Raw genomic sequence first — 19,277 nt, 5'->3', positions numbered from 1 at the left:
GGCCCGCCTCCTCGGCACAGTGTGCAACTCTCATTGGTCGCCTCACTAATCCATCTGAGCATCTCGGCGCCGATTGGATCAACTGCTGAACTCGGGTTGCGCACTTCCCGGCGCTGGGAACGCGGAGCGGACGCAGACTGGGCGCCATTGCGCTACGGGACAAGCGGCCTCCAGTGTGAGGGGCTGTGGGGTGCGTGGCAGGCGTTTAAGGCCGGGCTGCGGGAGGCGTGGTCGGGTCGGGCCGAGTGACCGAAGGGGTTAGGCCGGGCGGGGCTGGATGCACTGCGTGGCGGGACTGCAGGCCGGGGTCCCCGGACGCCTTTCTGCTGCGCTTCTTGTGGGCGCGGGCCTGTGGTTAGTGAATTTTTCTGTCCCGCCGCTCCCCAGATTCTCCGGATATGGCCGGAGTATTTCCTTATCGAGGGCCGGGTAACCCGGTGCCTGGCCCTCTAGCCCCGCTACCGGACTACATGTCAGAGGAGAAGCTGCAGGAGAAAGGTGAGGCGAGGGTGTGGAGCGGCGCGCGGGCCGGAGGCGGGGCGGGTGTGCGCGCGCGCAGGCGGGTGGGGACCCTCCCCGTTTGGGCAACTCCTGAGGTGTCAGCTCCCTTGTTATCCCCGTTTAACTTTTCATCAAGTCGTTTTAAGGCCGTATTATTTGCAAGCGCTGATGCAGCGGGGGTACAGTAGTAATGGAGACAAAATTCCTGTCCTTACGGGGTTTAAATTACAGCGGGAGAGATAGACAGTAACAAAACCTTGAGGCTCTGTAATAAAAATGTCAGGCCGGGCGCCGTGGCTCACACTTGTAATCCCAGCACTTTGGGAGGCCGAGGCGGGCGGATCACCTGAGGTCAGGAGTTCAAGACCAGCCTGGCCAACATAGTGAAACCTCGTCTGTGCGAAAAATACAAAAATGAGTTGTGTGGTGGCGCGTGTCTATAATCCCAGCTACTGGGGAGGCTGAGGCAGGAGAATGGCTTGAACCCGGGAGGCGGAGGTTGCAGTGAGCCGACATCGCACCATTGCACTCCAGCCTGGGAGACAGAGCGAAACGACGTCTCAAAAAAAAAAAAAAAAAAAGTCAGATAGTGATAAATGTGATGGAGGGAAAAATAGAGTAAAATGGTAAGGGAATTGGCAAGGGGTGCTTCTTCCTGCTGGTTGCCTGCTCCTCCCTCACACTCACTGACAGGAGCTTACCTTAGGGCAAGAGGTGAAAAGGATTAGGCTGAGGGTGTGCAGACCTTTAAACTGAGGTGCCTTTGCAGCTCGAAGATGGCAGCAATTGCAGGCCAAGCGCTATGCAGAAAAGCGGAAGTTTGGGTTTGTGGATGCCCAGAAGGAAGACATGCCCCCAGAACATGTCAGGAAGATCATTCGAGACCATGGAGACATGACCAACAGGAAGTTCCGCCATGACAAAAGGGTTTACCTGGGGTAAGGAACATCCTGAAATAATTTCATTTGGAATTTGGCCCTTTTCCCTTCTCCCTGTCCCACAGTCTTGGATTGGTGCTTTGACAGCTCATTTTGGTGGCTATAAGAGAAAGAAGAAAACCGGTAGGAGTCTCTGATAATTTCTACATCTTCCACTTATGCGGTCTGTTTCCCCTCTCTTCCCTGTCTGGGACTGGTGCTTTAATTTGTCCTGTTGATGGTATTATAAAATGTCCCTGGCCAGGCGCGGTGGCTCACACCTGTAATCCCAGCACTTTGGGAGGTCGAGGTGGGCAGATCACAAGGTCAGGAGATCAAGACCATCCTGGCTAACACGGTGAAACCCCGTCTCTACTAAAAAATACAAAAAATTAGCCGGGCGTGGTGGCGGGCGCCTGTAGTCCCAGCTACTCGGGAGGCTGAGGCAGGAGATCACGCCACTGCACTCTGGCCTGGGCAAAAGTACGAGACTCCGTCTCAAAAAAAAAATAAAAATAAAAATAAGATGTCCCTATGGTTGAGCTGGTTGAAGCCCAGAGTGGGATACTGGGCATAGTGCAGCCTGTCACTCCTCAGGGACCTGAATTCTGTGGTTGGGGTATTTAATTTCAGAGGTTTCCCTACTCCTGTTTTTTCTGTGGCTCTAAACTGGGCGAGTACAGGTACAGATGTCTTAGCAGATTCCTGTTCTATTTGGACACAAAAATGTCTACCATGTAATGAACTGGAAGTTTTGGCTATTTCAAAAAATACTTTGAAAACTGTGCTGGCTGCCGGGGATATAGTAGCGAGCAGAGGGTAACAATCTCCGCCTTTCTGCAGTGTGCAGTCGAGTGGCCTGACAGACATGAGACAAGTGCTGATAGTGAAGTATGGTGAATACTTTATTACGATTTATGAGAAGATGCGGAGGGAATAGGATGTGAGACAGCCGCAAAGCTGTCTCCAGAGGGATAGCCATTGATTTAGAGGAGCTGATACCAGCACTGTGGGATTATGACGTTGAAGAAGAGTGGCGCAAGGTGAAGTTGGAGAGGGAGAGGCAGGGTTTCTGGTTAGGAAGGGCCTGTGGGCTAAGTTTGGGAGTTTGGATTGTAAGGTAGGATTTACTGTGGAACATGAACATGTGGCTTCTCTGCATGGGACAGGTAGCAGAACACCTTGTCATTTCTAATAGCCTTCTCTTTTTCTAATGTGCCAGTGCCCTAAAGTACATGCCCCACGCAGTCCTCAAACTCCTGGAGAACATGCCTATGCCTTGGGAGCAGATTCGGGATGTGCCTGTGCTGTACCACATCACTGGAGCCATTTCCTTCGTCAATGAGATTCCCTGGGTCATTGAACCTGTCTACATCTCCCAGTGGGGGTGAGAAAGGCTGAAATATGGTGGGTGGGTGGTGGTGGTGGTTGGGAGGCAGTGGGTAGAAATGGTTCTGTGACGTTCTTGCCTTCCAGGTCAATGTGGATTATGATGCGCCGAGAAAAAAGAGATAGGAGGCATTTCAAGAGGATGCGTTTTCCCCCTTTTGATGACGAGGAGCCGCCCTTGGACTATGCTGACAACATCCTAGATGTTGAGCCACTGGAGGCCATTCAGCTAGAGCTGGACCCTGAGGAGGACGCCCCTGTGTTGGACTGGTTCTATGACCACCAGCCGTTGAGGGACAGCAGGAAGTGAGTGGTAGATGGAGATACTCCTCCTGGGAGGAGTTCTGGAAACGCAGGAGTCCTGGGAGATCAGTAGGTGGTATGGGTTTGTTTAGCTGCTTACTTGAGGTGGGCCTTTCATTTTTTACCTAGGTATGTAAATGGCTCCACGTACCAACGCTGGCAGTTCACGCTACCTATGATGTCAACTCTCTACCGCCTGGCTAATCAGCTCCTGACAGACTTGGTGGATGACAACTACTTCTACCTGTTTGATTTGAAGGCCTTCTTTACGTCCAAGGCACTCAATATGGCCATTCCTGGAGGCCCCAAATTTGAACCTCTTGTTCGAGACATCAACCTACAGTGAGTTGGAGAGATGAGGGATTTTAGACATTTTGAGTTGAATAAAATGTAATCTTGATTCTTAAAGTCCTGATATAACTTCCAAATTAGTTTTTTTGTGCCAGGTGCAGTGGCTCATGCTGTAATCTGAGCACGTTGGGAAGCTGAGGCAGGAGGATTGCTTGAGCCCAGAAGTTTGAGACCAACCTGGGCAAAATGGCAAAACCCTATCTTTACCAAAAAATTTAGCTGGGTGTGGTGACACTCGCAGCTTCCTGTAGTCTCAGTTACTTGGGAAGCTGAGCTGTGGGAGGATTGTTTGAGCCCAGGAGGTCACAGCTGCAGTGAACAATGATCATGTCGTTGGATTCCAGCTTGGGTGATAGAGTGAGACCCTGTCTCAAAAAAAAAAAAAAAAAAAAAAAAAAAATCTGCTTATTCTTGATGTTGTACCCTAGGGATGAAGACTGGAATGAATTCAACGATATTAACAAGATTATCATCCGGCAGCCTATCCGCACTGAATAGAAGATTGCTTTTCCTTACTTGTACAACAATCTTCCACACCATGTCCACCTCACCTGGTAAGAGACCTGGAACACAACATTTGGAAAGGAGAAGGCTGCTGTTTAGGTTGGGCCAGGGCCGGAGAACTTTGGCTGACTCTTCCTTTCATTTTAGGTACCATACTCCCAATGTTGTATTCATCAAAACTGAGGATCCTGATTTGCCAGCTTTCTACTTTGACCCTTTGATCAACCCAATCTCCCATAGGCACTTGGTCAAGGTGAGGAAGGGAAGGGACACTTTCCCTCAGCTCTTCCAGGAGAAATACCTGAGGCTGGCTGACGTTACTAAACACTCAGGTGGAGGGAGACGTGTTTTCCGTCTTGCTAAGTGTTCCCCTTGAGCTATAAGCGAATATGAGAATTCAGCATTTGCCTTAAAACATGTCATTGGTATAATCCTGGTTTCCGTGATTCTCTTTCTGGACTTTATGGTTCTCTTCTTGGGTGCTCTAGATAATCTGTCCTGGTCTGTCTCTATTGTGTTTGTTTGTTTTAGTCTTTATATTGAGATGTAGTTAACATACCATACAAGTTACCCATTTAAAGTGTGTAATTTGATGGTTTTTAGCTTATTCTCAGAGTTGTCCCAACTGTCACGACATGCAATTTGAGAATATTTTTATTTTTTTTATTTTTTATTTTTTGAGATGGAGTCTTGCCCAGGCTGGAGTGTAGTGGCATGATCTCGGCTCACTGCAAGCTCCGCCTCCCGGGTTCACGCCATTCTCCTGCCTCAGCCTCCCACGTAGCTGGGACTACAGGCGCCCGCCATCACGCCCGGCTAATTTTTTGTATTTTTAGTAGAGACGGGGTTTCACCATGTTAGCCAGGATGGTCTCGATCTCCTGACCTCGTGATCCGCCCGCTTCGGCCTGCCAAAGTGCTGGGATTACAGGCTTGAGCCACCGCGCCTGGCCGAGAATATTTTTATTACTTGAGAAAGAAACTCTTAGCAGTTACTGGCCATTTCTCCCCAACTTCTTTACGCAACCACCAATCTACTTTCTGTCTATAGATTTGACTGTTCTACACATTTCATATAATAGAATGAAATAGAATCGTACACTATGTAGTCTTCAGTGACTGGCTTCTTAAGCTTACCATAATGTTTCTGATGCTCATCTGTGTTCCGTTGTGTCCAGGCCCAGTGTTTGGAGCTTGGGTGGGAGATGATTGCAATGTTGACCTCCTGTGATGTTGGGGCTCCGTTGGGAGGCTTTCTGGTGGTGGCCAGTTGAGGTGTGAGAAGTGACTCTTGCTTTCCTGGTGGCCCTGTCTTGTTCTTTGCTGTCTTTGGTTTCCTTTGCGCTGGCACTTCAGGGCTGCTTTTGTCAGACAGCCCAGTTTCCATGGCAGATACAGGCTTTGTGCTTGGCCCCAGAGAATTTCCCTCCTCTTAAGTCTGTGCCTAGTTCATCAGGAGCTAAACCCTTAGAGGGATTCCTTTTTCAGAGTCAGGAACCATTGCCGGATGATGATGAGGAATTTGAGCTCCCGGAGTTTGTGGAGCCCTTCCTGAAGGACACACCCCTCTATACAGACAATACAGCCAATGGCATTGCCCTGCTCTGGGCCCCGCGGCCCTTCAACCTACGCTCTGGTCGCACCCGTCGGGCCCTGGACATACCCCTTGTCAAGAACTGGTAAGGTTTTCCCTGTGGCAGGGGGAATGATAGTGGATGTATAGGAGAAAAGACTCCAACTAGGTGGGCATGTAGCCTTTTTTTTTTTTTTTTTTTTGAGACGGAGTCTTGCTCTGTTGCCCAGGCTGGAGTGCAGTGGCGCAATCTCGGCTCACTGCAAGCTCCGCCTCCTGGGTTCACGCCATTCTCCTGCCTCAGCCTCTCCGAGTAGCTGGGACTACAGGCGCCCGCCACCACGCCCGGCTAATTTTTTTGTATTTTTTTTTTTAGTAGAGACAGGGTTTCACCGTGGTCTCGATCTCCTGACCTCGTGATCCGCCTGCCTCGGCCTCCCACAGTGCTGGGATTACAAGCGTGAGCCACCGCGCCCAGCCAGCCTTTTTTTTTTTTAATTCTTTTTTTTTTTTTTTTTTTTTTTTTTTTTTTTTCCATAAAAATGGTAGACAACCCAAGGCTTGCAGCCTTTAGCAGAGTGGCTGGAAGAAGAGATGGCCAAACTCTGGTGGGCTTATTTTTGTAGGTATCGGGAGCATTGTCCTGCCGGGCAGCCTGTGAAAGTGAGGGTCTCCTACCAGAAGCTGCTTAAGTACTATGTGCTGAATGCCCTGAAGCATCGGCCCCCTAAGGCTCAAAAGAAGAGGTAAGGTGCCCCAGGGCCCCTGCGCAGACTTCTGTTCCAGAGATATCAGTAGGCTGACTCTTACTCTCCATGTTCCCACCTCAGGTATCTGTTCCGCTCCTTCAAAGCCACCAAATTCTTTCAGTCCACAAAGCTGGACTGGGTGGAGGTTGGGCTCCAGGTTTGCCGCCAGGGCTACAACATGCTCAACCTTCTCATTCACCGCAAAAACCTCAACTACCTGCACCTGGACTACAACTTCAACCTCAAGCCTGTGAAAACGCTCACCACCAAGGTGCCTGCATTGGACCCTAGGGGCCTCCTGGGCTTCAGGGACGGACAGCTGTTGTGCTCTGGCTACTGATGAAGGCATACATCCAGTTGGGTCCATTGCTCATTCATGTTCTTTCTGTTTTTTGCGTCTTCTCCGTCTTCTCCAGGAAAGAAAGAAATCTCGTTTTGGGAATGCTTTCCACCTGTGTCGGGAAGTTCTGCGTTTGACTAAGCTGGTGGTGGATAGTCACGTGCAGTATCGGCTGGGCAATGTGGATGCCTTCCAGGTGAGGTTAGGTATTCCCAACCCCTGCCTGGGTGAGGAGGCTGGAGGAAGCCTGTGCTGGCCGTGGAGCTGGTTTAAGCTCCAGGTCTGATGGGGCAATTGTATTGCAGCTGGCAGATGGATTGCAGTATATATTTGCCCATGTTGGGCAGTTGACGGGCATGTATCGATACAAATACAAGCTGATGCGACAGATTCGCATGTGCAAGGACCTGAAGCATCTCATCTATTATCGTTTCAACACGGTGAGACCCTGACTTTACTGACTTTCTTTTTTTTGAGACAGAGTCTTACTCTTGTCTCTCAGGCGGGAGTGCAATGGCACGATCTCGGCTCACTGCAACCTCTGCCTCCTGAGTTCAAGCAATTCTCCTGCCTCAGCCTCCCGAGTAGCTGGGATTACAGGTGTCCACCACCACGCTTGGCTATTTTTTTTTTTTTTTTTGAGACTGAGTCTTGCTCTGTTGCCGCAGCTGGAGTGCAGTGGCACAATCTTGGCTCACCACAGCCTCCGCCTCCCGGGTTGAAGTGATTCTCCTGCTTCAGCCTCCCAAGTAGCTGAGACTACAGGCGCGCACCACCATGCCTGGCTAGTTTTTGAATTTTTAGTAGAGACGGGGTTTCACTGTATTGGCCAGGCTGGTCTTGAACTCCTGACCTCAGGTGATCCACACTCCTCGGCCTCCCAAAGTACTGGGATTACCAGTGTGAGCCACTGTGCCCAGCCTCACTGGACTTAACTTTCTCAGATCTTTTTTCATTTATACATTTAGACAGGGCTCTTTCCAGGGACCTATTTGGAGAGCAGCTATGAGCGTGTCCTTACTGCTCCTTTAAATTCACATGGGCAATCTTAGTTCCTGGTTTTTGCCTTAAGGTTTCTCATTTACCCTTTTGTTTTAGATGTTGAGGTCCCAGAGTTTTTTTTTCTTTTTACCCCTCTACTGCCATGTATATGTTCCTCTATGTGTATATTATACATATATGCCCCATCTCTGCCCAGGTTTTTATTGTTGTTAAAATGCATTGCTAACTTGTGTTCTTAACTTCTGCTTGGGATCATAGGGCCCTGTAGGGAAGGGTCCTGGCTGTGGCTTCTGGGCTGCCGGTTGGCGAGTCTGGCTGTTTTTCATGCGTGGCATTACCCCTTTGTTGGAACGATGGCTGGGCAACCTCCTGGCCCGGCAGTTTGAAGGTGAGTGGTTTTCTCTATCCAGCTCCTCCTGTTATTGCTTCAAAGGTACCTGCCCGTTTGGGTCTGTTCCCTGCTCTTGTATGAGCACTCTTCCTACTAGATTGCCTTTAGGTCCGGTTCTCAAATGAGTCTGACCTAGTATTCTATTTCTTGGGCTTCCTTCTGGGGCCTTGAGAGGCAGTCATGCATTTGCAGGAGTGGAAATTCTTCAGAAGCATAGTTGTGAATGTTTAAGGTAGCGGGTCTTTTTGCGTATGCTGGGCACAGGGACGCTTTGTTAATACCTAATTTTATTAATAACCATAATGAGTGAGGAGCATGAAGGTAGAGACCCTTACTGAAAGCAAGGAATCTTCCTTGTAATCCCCTTGGGACGCTCTACTTCCAGGTCGACACTCAAAGGGGGTGGCAAAGACAGTAACAAAGCAGCGAGTGGAGTCACATTTTGACCTTGAGCTGCGGGCAGCTGTGATGCATGATATTCTGGACATGATGCCTGAGGGGATCAAACAGAACAAGGCCCGGACAATCCTGCAGCACCTCAGTGAAGCCTGGCGCTGCTGGAAAGCCAACATTCCTTGGAAGGTGGGTGTCTCTTTATTTCCTCGGAGGTGTAAACATCCGTCTTTAGGTTAGGATTACCACTTCGGGAATCATTAGGGGGCTATCTGGCTCCCATCTCTTTTCTTTTCCCTTTGAGAGAGGGGGCTCACCATGTTGCTTAGGCTGGCCTCAAGCTCCTGAGCTCAAGCGATCCTCCTTAGCCTGAGTAGCCGGGACTACAGGTGTGCGCCACAGTACCTGGCTTGATCCTGGCTTGATTGTGCTTTTTGGACTTTTAGGTCCCTGGGCTGCCGACGCCCATAGAGAATATGATCCTTCGATATGTGAAGGCCAAGGCTGACTGGTGGACCAACACTGCCCACTACAACCGAGAACGGATCCGCCGAGGGGCCACCGTGGACAAGACTGTTTGTAAAAAGAATCTGGGCCGCCTCACCCGGCTCTATCTGAAGGCAGAACAGGAGCGGCAGCACAACTACCTGAAGGTTGGGCAGAGTAGGCTGGGCTGGGTGTGAGTGGTGGGGGAGTGGGCAGGAGGGAGGACTGTAGAGTTGTGACTGAACCTTGTTTTGGGGGGATCAGGCTGTAGCAGGAGGCTAATTTCATGTCCACCTTGCAGGACGGGCCTTACATCACAGCGGAGGAAGCAGTGGCAGTATATACCACCACAGTGCATTGGTTGGAAAGCCGCAGGTTCTCACCCATCCCATTCCCCCCACTCTCCTATAAGCATGACACCAAGTTGCTCATCTTGGCATTGGAGCGGCTCAAGGAAGCTTATAGGTGAGTAGTAGGGTAGATAGGTTCCTGCTGGGAAGGTGACAGCAGGGAATGGCATCATCCTCAGAGTCCAAAGAAAGAAGGTGTAGCCCCAGTCTTTTCTGGTTTTACTTCCTCCTAGTTTTCCCATTCACCCTTCCCATTGCTTTTATCAGTGTGAAGTCTCGATTGAACCAGTCTCAGAGGGAGGAGCTAGGTCTGATCGAGCAGGCCTATGATAACCCCCACGAGGCGCTGTCTCGCATCAAGCGTCACCTCCTCACACAGAGAGCCTTCAAAGAGGTGAGTGAGGCCTCCCAAGTTTTCTTTTTGGTGCTACCAAAGGTAGCAGTTGCCTCAGGTGATTGGTGGATTGGTGTGAACCAGCCTCCTTGTCCCACAGGTGGGCATTGAGTTCATGGATCTCTATAGTCACCTCGTTCCAGTATATGACGTTGAGCCCCTGGAGAAAATAACTGATGCCTACCTGGACCAGTACCTGTGGTATGAAGCCGACAAGCGCCGCCTGTTCCCACCCTGGATTAAGCCTGCTGACACAGAACCACCTCCGCTGCTTGTTTACAAGTGGTGTCAAGGTAGAACTTTCCTGAGATTGCCCTGTGAGGAACGGGGGAGGAATTTAGTTCTACGTTGAAATTCTCATCTGGGCAGCATGATTGGTTTACTCTCTTGATGCGTGGTAATAAAGGGAAGTAGTGTTCATGTTAAACTGAGGACAAGCTCATAGTTAAAGCAATCCAGATGAATACATGGACTCTTAGTGGGATTGGTTATGGAAGGTAATGATAGTTACTGTGGGGCTAGTCTTGAAAGAGGATTTCTAACCTGCTGGAGACCTGCCTTGCTACTCCTCAGGCATCAATAACCTGCAGGACGTGTGGGAGACAAGTGAAGGCGAGTGCAATGTCATGCTAGAATCCCGCTTTGAGAAGATGTATGAGAAGATCGACTTGACCCTGCTCAATAGGCTGCTGCGCCTCATCGTGGACCACAACATAGCCGACTACATGACAGCCAAGAACAATGTCGTCATCAACTATAAGGTGTGTCTCAGGCACAGTAGCACGGAATTGTGTGTGGAGTGGTTGTCTGGCTCACTGACTCAGAATTTGCTGAGGAGGAGGCTGGGTGCAGTGGCTCACGCCTGTAATCCCAGCACTTTGGGAGGCTGAGGCGGGCGGATCACGAGGTCAGGAGTTGGAGACCAGTCTGGCCAACATGGTGAAACCCCGTCTCTACTTAAAAAAATACAAAAATTAGTTGGGTGTGGTGGTGGGTGCCTGTAATCCCAGCTACTCGGGAGGCTGAGGCAGGAGAATCACTTGAACCCCGGAAGTGGAGGTTGCAGTGAGCTGAGATTGCGCCACTGCACTCCAGCCTGGGTGACTGAGCAGAACTCTGCCTCAGGGTGGGGAAAAAATAGAATTTGCTGTGGGGAGAACAAAAGAGGTTGACCCTGGAGAATCCTGGGACATGGCTCAAGTTGTTAAGAGTTGTAGTTCTTTCTTTCTAGGACATGAACCATACAAATTCATATGGGATCATCAGAGGCCTGCAGTTTGCCTCATTCATCGTGCAGTATTATGGCCTGGTGATGGATTTGCTTGTATTGGGATTGCACCGGGCCAGTGAGATGGCTGGGCCCCCTCAGATGCCAAATGACTTTCTCAGTTTCCAGGACATAGCCACTGAGGCTGCCCACCCCATCCGTCTCTTCTGCAGATATATTGATGGCATTCATATTTTTTTCAGGTGAGGGCTTGCCTGGATTCCTAGCCTTGCAGGGTACTGAGGCATATGCTTTGCCTCTGAAATCAGCTATTGTATCTGAGTTGACTTAACTGCTGTTGGGGCCTTAAAATGGAATGAAGCGGCTGGGCACGGTGGCTCACGCCTGTAATCCCAGCACTTTGGGAGGCCGGGGCGGGCGGATCACGAGGTCAGGAGATCGAGACCATCCTGGCTAACACGGTGAAACCCCGTCTCTACTAAAAATACAAAAAATTAGCCGGGCGTGGTGGTGGGCGCCTGTAATCCCAGCTACTCGGGAGGCTGAGGCTGGAGAAGGGCGTGAACCTGGGAGGCGGAGCTTGCAGTGAGCCGAGATTGCGCCACCGCACTCCAGCCTGGGCAACAGAGCGAGACTCCGTCTCAAAAAAAAATTAAAATTAAATAAAATGTAATGAAGCCTGGGGAGGGTGGGGGTAGGATGGGGTGGGGTCTTCATCTGTGGAGCTGGAGGACTCGTGGGTGTCCCAAATCTCAGTGTATTGGGGCCTCAGCAATGTACCTGGTCTGGTGTAGGTTCACAGCAGATGAGGCTCGGGACCTGATTCAACGTTACTTGACAGAGCACCCTGACCCCAACAATGAAAACATCGTTGGCTATAATAACAAGAAGTGCTGGCCCCGAGATGCCCGCATGCGCCTCATGAAACATGATGTTAACTTGTGAGTCTAGGTTGGGGCTGTGTGAGCTGGAAGGACATAGGCTAAGGGCCCAGAGCGGGCATACCTGAGGCTGTGTCCTGGGTGGGAGAGGCGTGGCTGTGTCAGGATATCATCAGTTGGCCTTTGAAGGGAAGTTCCTTCCAAGAAACTGATGTGACCATATGTTCTCTGTGGGCAGAGGCCGGGCAGTATTCTGGGACATCAAGAACCGCTTGCCACGGTCAGTGACTACAGTTCAGTGGGAGAACAGCTTCGTGTCTGTGTACAGTAAGGACAACCCCAACCTGCTGTTCAACATGTGTGGCTTCGAGTGCCGCATCCTGCCTAAGTGCCGCACCAGCTATGAGGAGTTCACCCACAAGGACGGGGTCTGGAACCTGCAGAATGAGGTACAGCCTGGGAGGGGCTGAGAGTGACATGAGCGCGCCTGTACTTCCTGGGTCAGTCACCGGAGCCTTGTTGGGTTGAAAGGCTGAGTGGTGGGCACAGTTGGCTCTTGCTTCTGTGGGAGTTCCTCAGACAAGTTCACCTTGACTTTGTGGTTTAGGTTACTAAGGAGCGCACAGCTCAGTGTTTCCTGCGTGTGGATGATGAGTCAATGCAGCGCTTCCACAACCGTGTGCGTCAAATTCTCATGGCCTCTGGCTCCACCACCTTCACCAAGGTACAAGGCCATCATCCCCAGCTTCCCTCTTGTCCTCTGCTCATTTCACATCCCTTTCACTTCTTCCCCTGCTGGCTTCTTCCTTCTCCTCTTTGCTTAGTGTGCCAGTTTCCATGCTCTGTGCAATAGCGGCTTATAGTATGTCAGGTCGCTTCATAGTTATTTTCTGAGCATTCCCTGTAGAAATTCTGTAGTCTCCTTCTTGTGGAGTTGTGATGATTCTAAATTAAGGCAGGAGTAAAAGTTGGATTTATTATTTTGAACAGAAAAGCATTATTTTTGCATTTTCTCAGGGGCTTATCTAAGTCATGTTAACCAGTGGCATAGAGAACCTGTGAAAAAGCAGCACTCATAAGGCATCTCAGGGTTCATTTCTCCTTCACTTACCTTCAGAGGCCCAGCTGAAGGCAACTGGAATTGAGAAAGAAAAATCTGAGGAATTTTCAGCTACATAAGTTTTCACAAAATTTAAAAAGTTACCTTGGCCGGGCACAGTGGCTCATGCCTGTAATCCCAGCACTTTGGGAGGCCGAGGCTGGTGGATCACCTGAGGTCAAGAGTTTGAGACTAGCCTGGCCAATGTGGTTCTGAAACCTCGTCTCTGCTAAAAATACAAAAATTAGCCGGGCCTGGTGGCAGGCGCCTGTAATCCCAGCTACTTGGGAGGCTGAGGCAGAATTGCTTGAACCTGGGAGGCGGAGGTTGCTGTGAGTCGAGATCGTACCATTGCACTCTAGCCTGGGCGACAGAGCAAAAACTCTGTCTCAAAAAAAAAAAAAAAAAAAAGTTACCTTCCTCTGGTTTCCATTAGAGTAACTCTTAGCTATAACATTTTTCTTGCATTCCGACCTTCATATCTCCAAATGTGTGGCATTTGCATGAGCAGAATGTTTTCTGTTTTTTAGTTAAGTCTGTTAAGGATACGTTCTATTGTGTTTTAGAACTGTTGCATTACGGTTGAGTTTCCTTTATCCGAAATTCTTGGGACGAGAAATGTTTTGGATTTCAGATTTTCTTTTTTAATATTTTCATTATTTTTATTAGAGACAGGGTCTCACTGTCACTTAGGCTGGAGTGCAGTGGCACTATCATAGCTCACTGCAGCTCAAGTGATCCTCACACCTCAGCCACCTGAGTATCTGGGACCACAGGTGCATATGCCACCATGCCTGGCTAATTTTTAATTTTTTTTTTCTTTTTTTTTTTTTTTTGAGGCGGAGTCTTGCTCTGTTGCCCAGGCTGGAGTGCAGTGGCGCAATTTCGGCTCACTGCAAGCTCCACCACCCGGGTTCACGCCATTCTCCTGCCTCAGCCTCCCGAGTAGCTGGGACTACAGGCGCCCACCACCACGCCCTGCTAATTTTTTGTATTTTTAGTAGAGACGGGGTTTCACCATGTTAGCCAGGATGGTCTTGAACTCCAGACCTTGTGATCCGCCTGTCTCAGCCTCCCAAAGTGCTGGGATTACAGGCGTGAGCCACCGCGCCTGGCCTAATTTTTAAATTTTTTGTAAAGCTGGGATCTCACTCTCTTGTCCAGGCTGGTCTCAGACTCTCTGGGTTCAAGCAGTCCTCCTGCCTTAGCCTCTCATAGTGCTGGATTATAGGTGTGAGCCACCGTGCCCTGCCTTGAAATATTTTCATTATACTTATAGGTTCAGGATACCCAATCCAAAATTTGAAATGCCCCAATGAGCATTTCCTTTGAGCATCATGTTGGTGCTCAGAACGTTGGGACTCAAGAAAGTTTCAGCTTTTTTTTTTTTTTTTTTTTTCTTTTTTTTTTTTTTTTGAGACGGAGTCTCACTCTGTTGCCCAGGCTGGAGTGCAGTGGCGCAATCTCGGCTCACTGCAAGCTCCACCTCCCGGGTTCACGCCATTCTCCTGCCTCAGCCTCTCCAAGTAGCTGGGACTACAGGCGCCTGCCACTACGCCCGGCTAATTTTTTGTATTTTTAGTAGAGACGGGGTTTCACCGTGGTCTCGATCTCCTGACCTCGTGATCCGCCCGCCTCGGCCTCCCAAAGTGCTGGGATTACAAGTGTGAGCCACCGCGCCCGGCCAAGTTTCAGCTTTTTGAGCATTTTGGGTTTTAGATTAACCTGTATCTGGGAATCTGAGAGCACTAGAGTTAGTGATTGCTCTAGCCCAGTCTGGAAGTGGAAGAGGAAAGGATTCCTGAAAGAAGTAGCATGTGATGAGGCAGGTGAGGGAGAGCATTCCTTTAGGCAGAAGTGTGGCGATGTAACTAGCTTGGTGTACATGGGACCATGGAAAGTTCAAGGTTTGCTGGAGTAAATTATGGAATTGGGAATGTTAAGAGATGAGGCTGGATAAATAGTGGAGAGCCATATCATGGACATGGAGGGCATCACACACCTTAGGAAGAATTATGTAAGGGTCTTAAGCACAGAGTGACTTTGTTAGATTTGTTTTTCTTCTTTTTTTTTTTTAACTTCCCACACTACAGATGTAGACTTTGTCAAATTTCTGTGTTAGATGATTCACTCTTGCAGCTGTGAGAAGGATGTACCTGAAAGGATAGGTCGGGAGACCAGGTTTGGGGACCACTGAAGAAGTCCAGATAAAAACGATGAGAGCAGGCCGGGTGTGGGGGCTCACGCCTGTAATCTCAGCACGTTGGGAGGCCCAGGCAGGTGGATCACCTGAGGTCAGGAGTTTGAGACCAGCCTGACCAACATGGGGAAACCCCATCTCTACTTAAAATATGAAAATTAGTCGGGCGTGGTGGCGCACACCTGTAATCCCAGCTACACAGGTGGCTGAGGCAGGAGAATCGCTTGAACCCAGGAGGCAGAGGTTGCAGTGAGCCGAGATTCCACCAATGCACTCCAGTCTGGCAGCAGGGTGAGACTCTGTCTCCAAAAAAATACATAAATCAGTAAAAATGATGAGAGCACTGAAAGTAGAGGTAGGAAGAGGGGAACAGATTTGATAAGAAGTTAGCCGATAAAATCAGCAGAACTTTGTGGTCCTGGGATGCTCAAAGAAAAGTCAAAAATGATGTGCAGGCCGGGTGCGGTGGCTCACGCCTGTAATCCCAGCACTTTGGGAGGCCAAGGCGGGTGGATCACAAGGTCAGGAGATCGAGACCATCCTGGCTAACATGGTGAAACCCCGTCTCTACTAAATATACAAAAAATTAGCTGGGCGTAGTGGCGGGCGCCTATATTCCCAGCTACCCGGGAGGCTGAGGCAGGAGAATGGCGTGGACCCAGGGGGTGGAGCTTGCAGTGAGCCGAGATCACGTCACTGCACTCCAGCCTTGGGCAACAGAGCGAGACTCCGTCTCAAAAAAAAAAAAAAGATGTGCAGATTTTGGCGTGGGTGACTAGGTGGATGTTAGTGCCACCAACTGGAAGACTACATGAACAAGAGCAGGTTTAGGACGGAAGATAAAGAAATCTAGTTTAGGATATATAAAGTTTGAAATTCCTGAGAACATTCAGGTGGAGATTTCCCCAGGTATTTATTTATACCATATTTCTTCAGTTCCAAGATACATATTTAAGTACATATATACACATGCGTAGATTCCCGATTCCTTCTGCTCCCTTAGTGGTGCCTCTGTAATTGATGATCTGTTAGATTCGATTTAAAAAGTATGAGTGTGACATTCAAGGAAGAGAAATGAAACTAGAAAGGTAAGAGCAGTCAGGGATAACTTAGAGGTTCTTAGGTGAGTGCCAATCTGAAGAAGCATGGAGAACAGGTCTGGATTAAAGATGTAGATTTAGGAGCCTGTCCACAAAAGGTCAAGAGCTCAAGAATGAGTGACATCACCCAGGGACAATGTAGAGTGAGAAGAGGAGAGGGACGAATTTGGAACTGTGGGGAATACCAAGATTAAGTGTGGCCAGAACCTGTGGGAGAGTGCTGGGTCTTGGAACCAAGGCTTTCAGGAACACGTGTCCAGAATTGGGGTGGATGCTTAGCGGTGTCAGTTGCCTAAGAGCATTTCGGTTAGATAAGGACTGAAAAGTATCCATTGGATTTGGCAGTTAGGACGTCATTGGTGACCTTAGCAGGAGCTGTTACAGAAATAGTAGGGGTGGAAGCCAGATGGCAGTGAGTGAGGCTTCATGGGAAGTAAGTGAGTGGAGACAGGAAGGACAATCTGTTTGCCAGTTGAAGAGAAGGAAGGACATCAGATGCCACCTAGAGGGAGCTGTAAGTCAGTGCAGGTGTTTTTGAATGACAGTGACTCGAGTATATTTTAATTAAGGAGCCCAGTAGCAGTTCAGTGTACAATAGAAAAGTGTGGAATTGGCCGGACGCAGTGGCTCACGCCTGTAATCCCAGCACTTTGGGATGCCAAGGTGGGCAAATCACCAAGTCAGGAGTTCGAGACCAGCCTGGCCAACATGGTGAAAGCCCGTCTCTACTAAAAATAAAAAAATTAGCCAGGCGCGGTGGCGGGTGTCTGTAATCTCAGCTACTCGGGAGGCTGAGGCAGGAGAATTGCTTGAACCCGGGAGGTGGAGGTTGCAGTGAGCCGAGATCGTGCCACTTCACTCCAGCCTCGGTGACAGAGCAAGACTCCATCTCAAAGAAAAGAAAAGTAGGTAATTGACGAGCAGAGGTGCAGAGGGTCTCACTAGGGATAGAATAAAGAGCAAGCAGAGGAAAAATCCTTTGACCCTAACAGGAAAGAGGTCTGGAAAGATGTGGATATAGATGAGGTTAGTGGGAAGCTATAACAGGATTTTGAGATTTTCAGCTTTGCTTGGGCTGGAGTTAGGGGAAAGAGTTGTACGTAGTGAATTTGATGGTATTAGGGTATGATGATGATTGCTGAAGAAAGTGAGAGGGATTGGAAGGTGTGTTGAGAGCTCAGGTGGGTTTTGGGAAGACAACTCTGAGCATTTATTTTTCCCAGAATCACCCAGCTACTCAGTGACAGGGATGGAGAAGGTGGATAGATTACACTGGTGATTAAGGAATTGAGCTCTGTTAGAAGACAGTTGTGGAGTGGTAAGGGATTGGATGCAAGGGAATCAAGAGTGCTGGACCCAGCCGGGCGCGGTGGTTCATACCTGTCATCCCAGCACTTTGGGAGGCCGAGGCGGGTGGATCACGAGTTCAGGAGATCGAGACCATCCTGGCTAACACGGTGAAACCCCATCTCTACTAAAAATACAAAAAATTAGCCAGGCGTGGTGGCGGACGCCTGTGGTCCCAGCTACTCGGGAGGCTGAGGCTGGAGAATGGCAGGAACCTGGGAGGCAGAGCTTGCAGTGAACCGAGATTGCAACACTGCATTCCAGCCTGGGTGACAGAGCGAGATTCTGTCTCAAAAAAAAAAAAAGAATGCTGGACCCCATTGAGATCCTGGAAGAGGGGAGAGAAGAGAGAGCAGAAGAGGCCATTGGCCTGGGAAAGAATTGTAGGCATCAGAGAACTGGATATAAGAAGTTAGAGGCTGAGGAGTGGAGGAGTGTCTGAGAGGGTTAGGATGCAGTTGACTCTACTGGTTAGAAGCACAGGCTCTGGAGTCAGATGGGGTTCACATCATACCTTTGTCATATTACTAGTTGGGATCTTGGGAAAATTGCCCATGCTGGGCCTCAATTCCCTCATCTGTAAAATAGGGATACTGATATGATCTAGCTCAGACGGCTTTTGTGAGAATTAAATGAAACGGGGTATTTAGTAAGCCATATTACTTGATAAATTGCTTGATAAAGCTGGGCACGGTGGCTTATGCCTGCAATCCCAGCACTTTTGGAAGCCGAGGTGGGAGGACTACTTGAGCCCAGGAATTCGAGACCAACTTAGGCAACATAGCAAGATCCTGTTTATATTTAAAAATAAATAAATAGGCCGGGTGCGGTGGCTCATGCCTGTAATCACAGCACTTTGGGAGGCCGAGGTAGGTGGATCACGAGGTCAGGAGTTCAAGACCAGCCTGGCCAATATGGTGAAATCCCATCTCTACTAAAAATACAAAAATTAACCAGGCGTGGTGGTGCATGTCTGTAGTCCCAGCTACTCTGGAGGCTGAAGCAGGAGAATCACTTGAGCCCCGGAGGTGGAGGTTGCAGTGAGCTGAGATTGCGCCACTGCACTCCAGCCTGGGTGACAAAGTGAGACTCCATCTCAAAAAAAAAACAAAAAAAAGCTGTGTCATGGGCAAGTTCTATAACTTGTTTTTTTATGAAGACATAAGAGGTATAATATATTTAAATTTCTTAACCATGTTACCTAGTACATGTAGACCTGAGTAAATATTATTTTCCTTCCTGCCTCCCCTTATCTCCCAGGAATTTCTGCTATTTAGTAAAGGAACACTGGGCTCCTCAGGAATTTATGCTTCCTCCCCTTCAGGGATAGAGCACTGTTAACTACGACAGAAATACTGTGTTCCGTTACACACATCAGCCATTCCAAGTGCAGTCAGAGAATTTACTAAACCTAATGGGAATTGTCCACTTGCCTTTACCCCAATATCTAGCTCATCGTGGCCCCTGGCTCTCGTTTTTTTTTTTTTTTTTTTTTTTGAGACGGAGTCTTGCTCTGTTGCCCAGGCTGGAGTGCAGTGGCACAATTTCAGCTCACTGCAACCTCCGCCTCCCGGGTTTAAGTAATTCTCCTGCCTCAGCCTCCTCAGTAGCTGGGATTACAGGTGCCTGACACCATGCCCGGCTAATTTTTGTACTCCTGACCCCATGATCCGCCTGCCTCGGCCTCGCAAAGTGCTATGATTACAGGCATAAGCCACCACACCCAGCCCCCCTCCTTTCTGTAGATCTGCCTGGTTGTCCCATCCTGTGGACATGCGAG

At 49.2% G+C, this 19,277-nt stretch overlaps 1 pseudogene; it reads left to right on the top strand.

Moving 5' to 3' along the window:
* Nucleotides 1-35: 35 nt before the first annotated feature.
* Nucleotides 36-19,277, top strand: part of LOC129470472 (pre-mRNA-processing-splicing factor 8-like) — a 35,977-nt pseudogene continuing 16,735 nt past the window's right edge.

Source organism: Symphalangus syndactylus, chromosome 20 (genome assembly GCF_028878055.3).
Source record: "Symphalangus syndactylus isolate Jambi chromosome 20, NHGRI_mSymSyn1-v2.1_pri, whole genome shotgun sequence".
Classification (NCBI taxonomy): domain Eukaryota; kingdom Metazoa; phylum Chordata; class Mammalia; order Primates; family Hylobatidae; genus Symphalangus; species Symphalangus syndactylus.
This window is presented reverse-complemented; position numbering and strand designations above follow the sequence as displayed.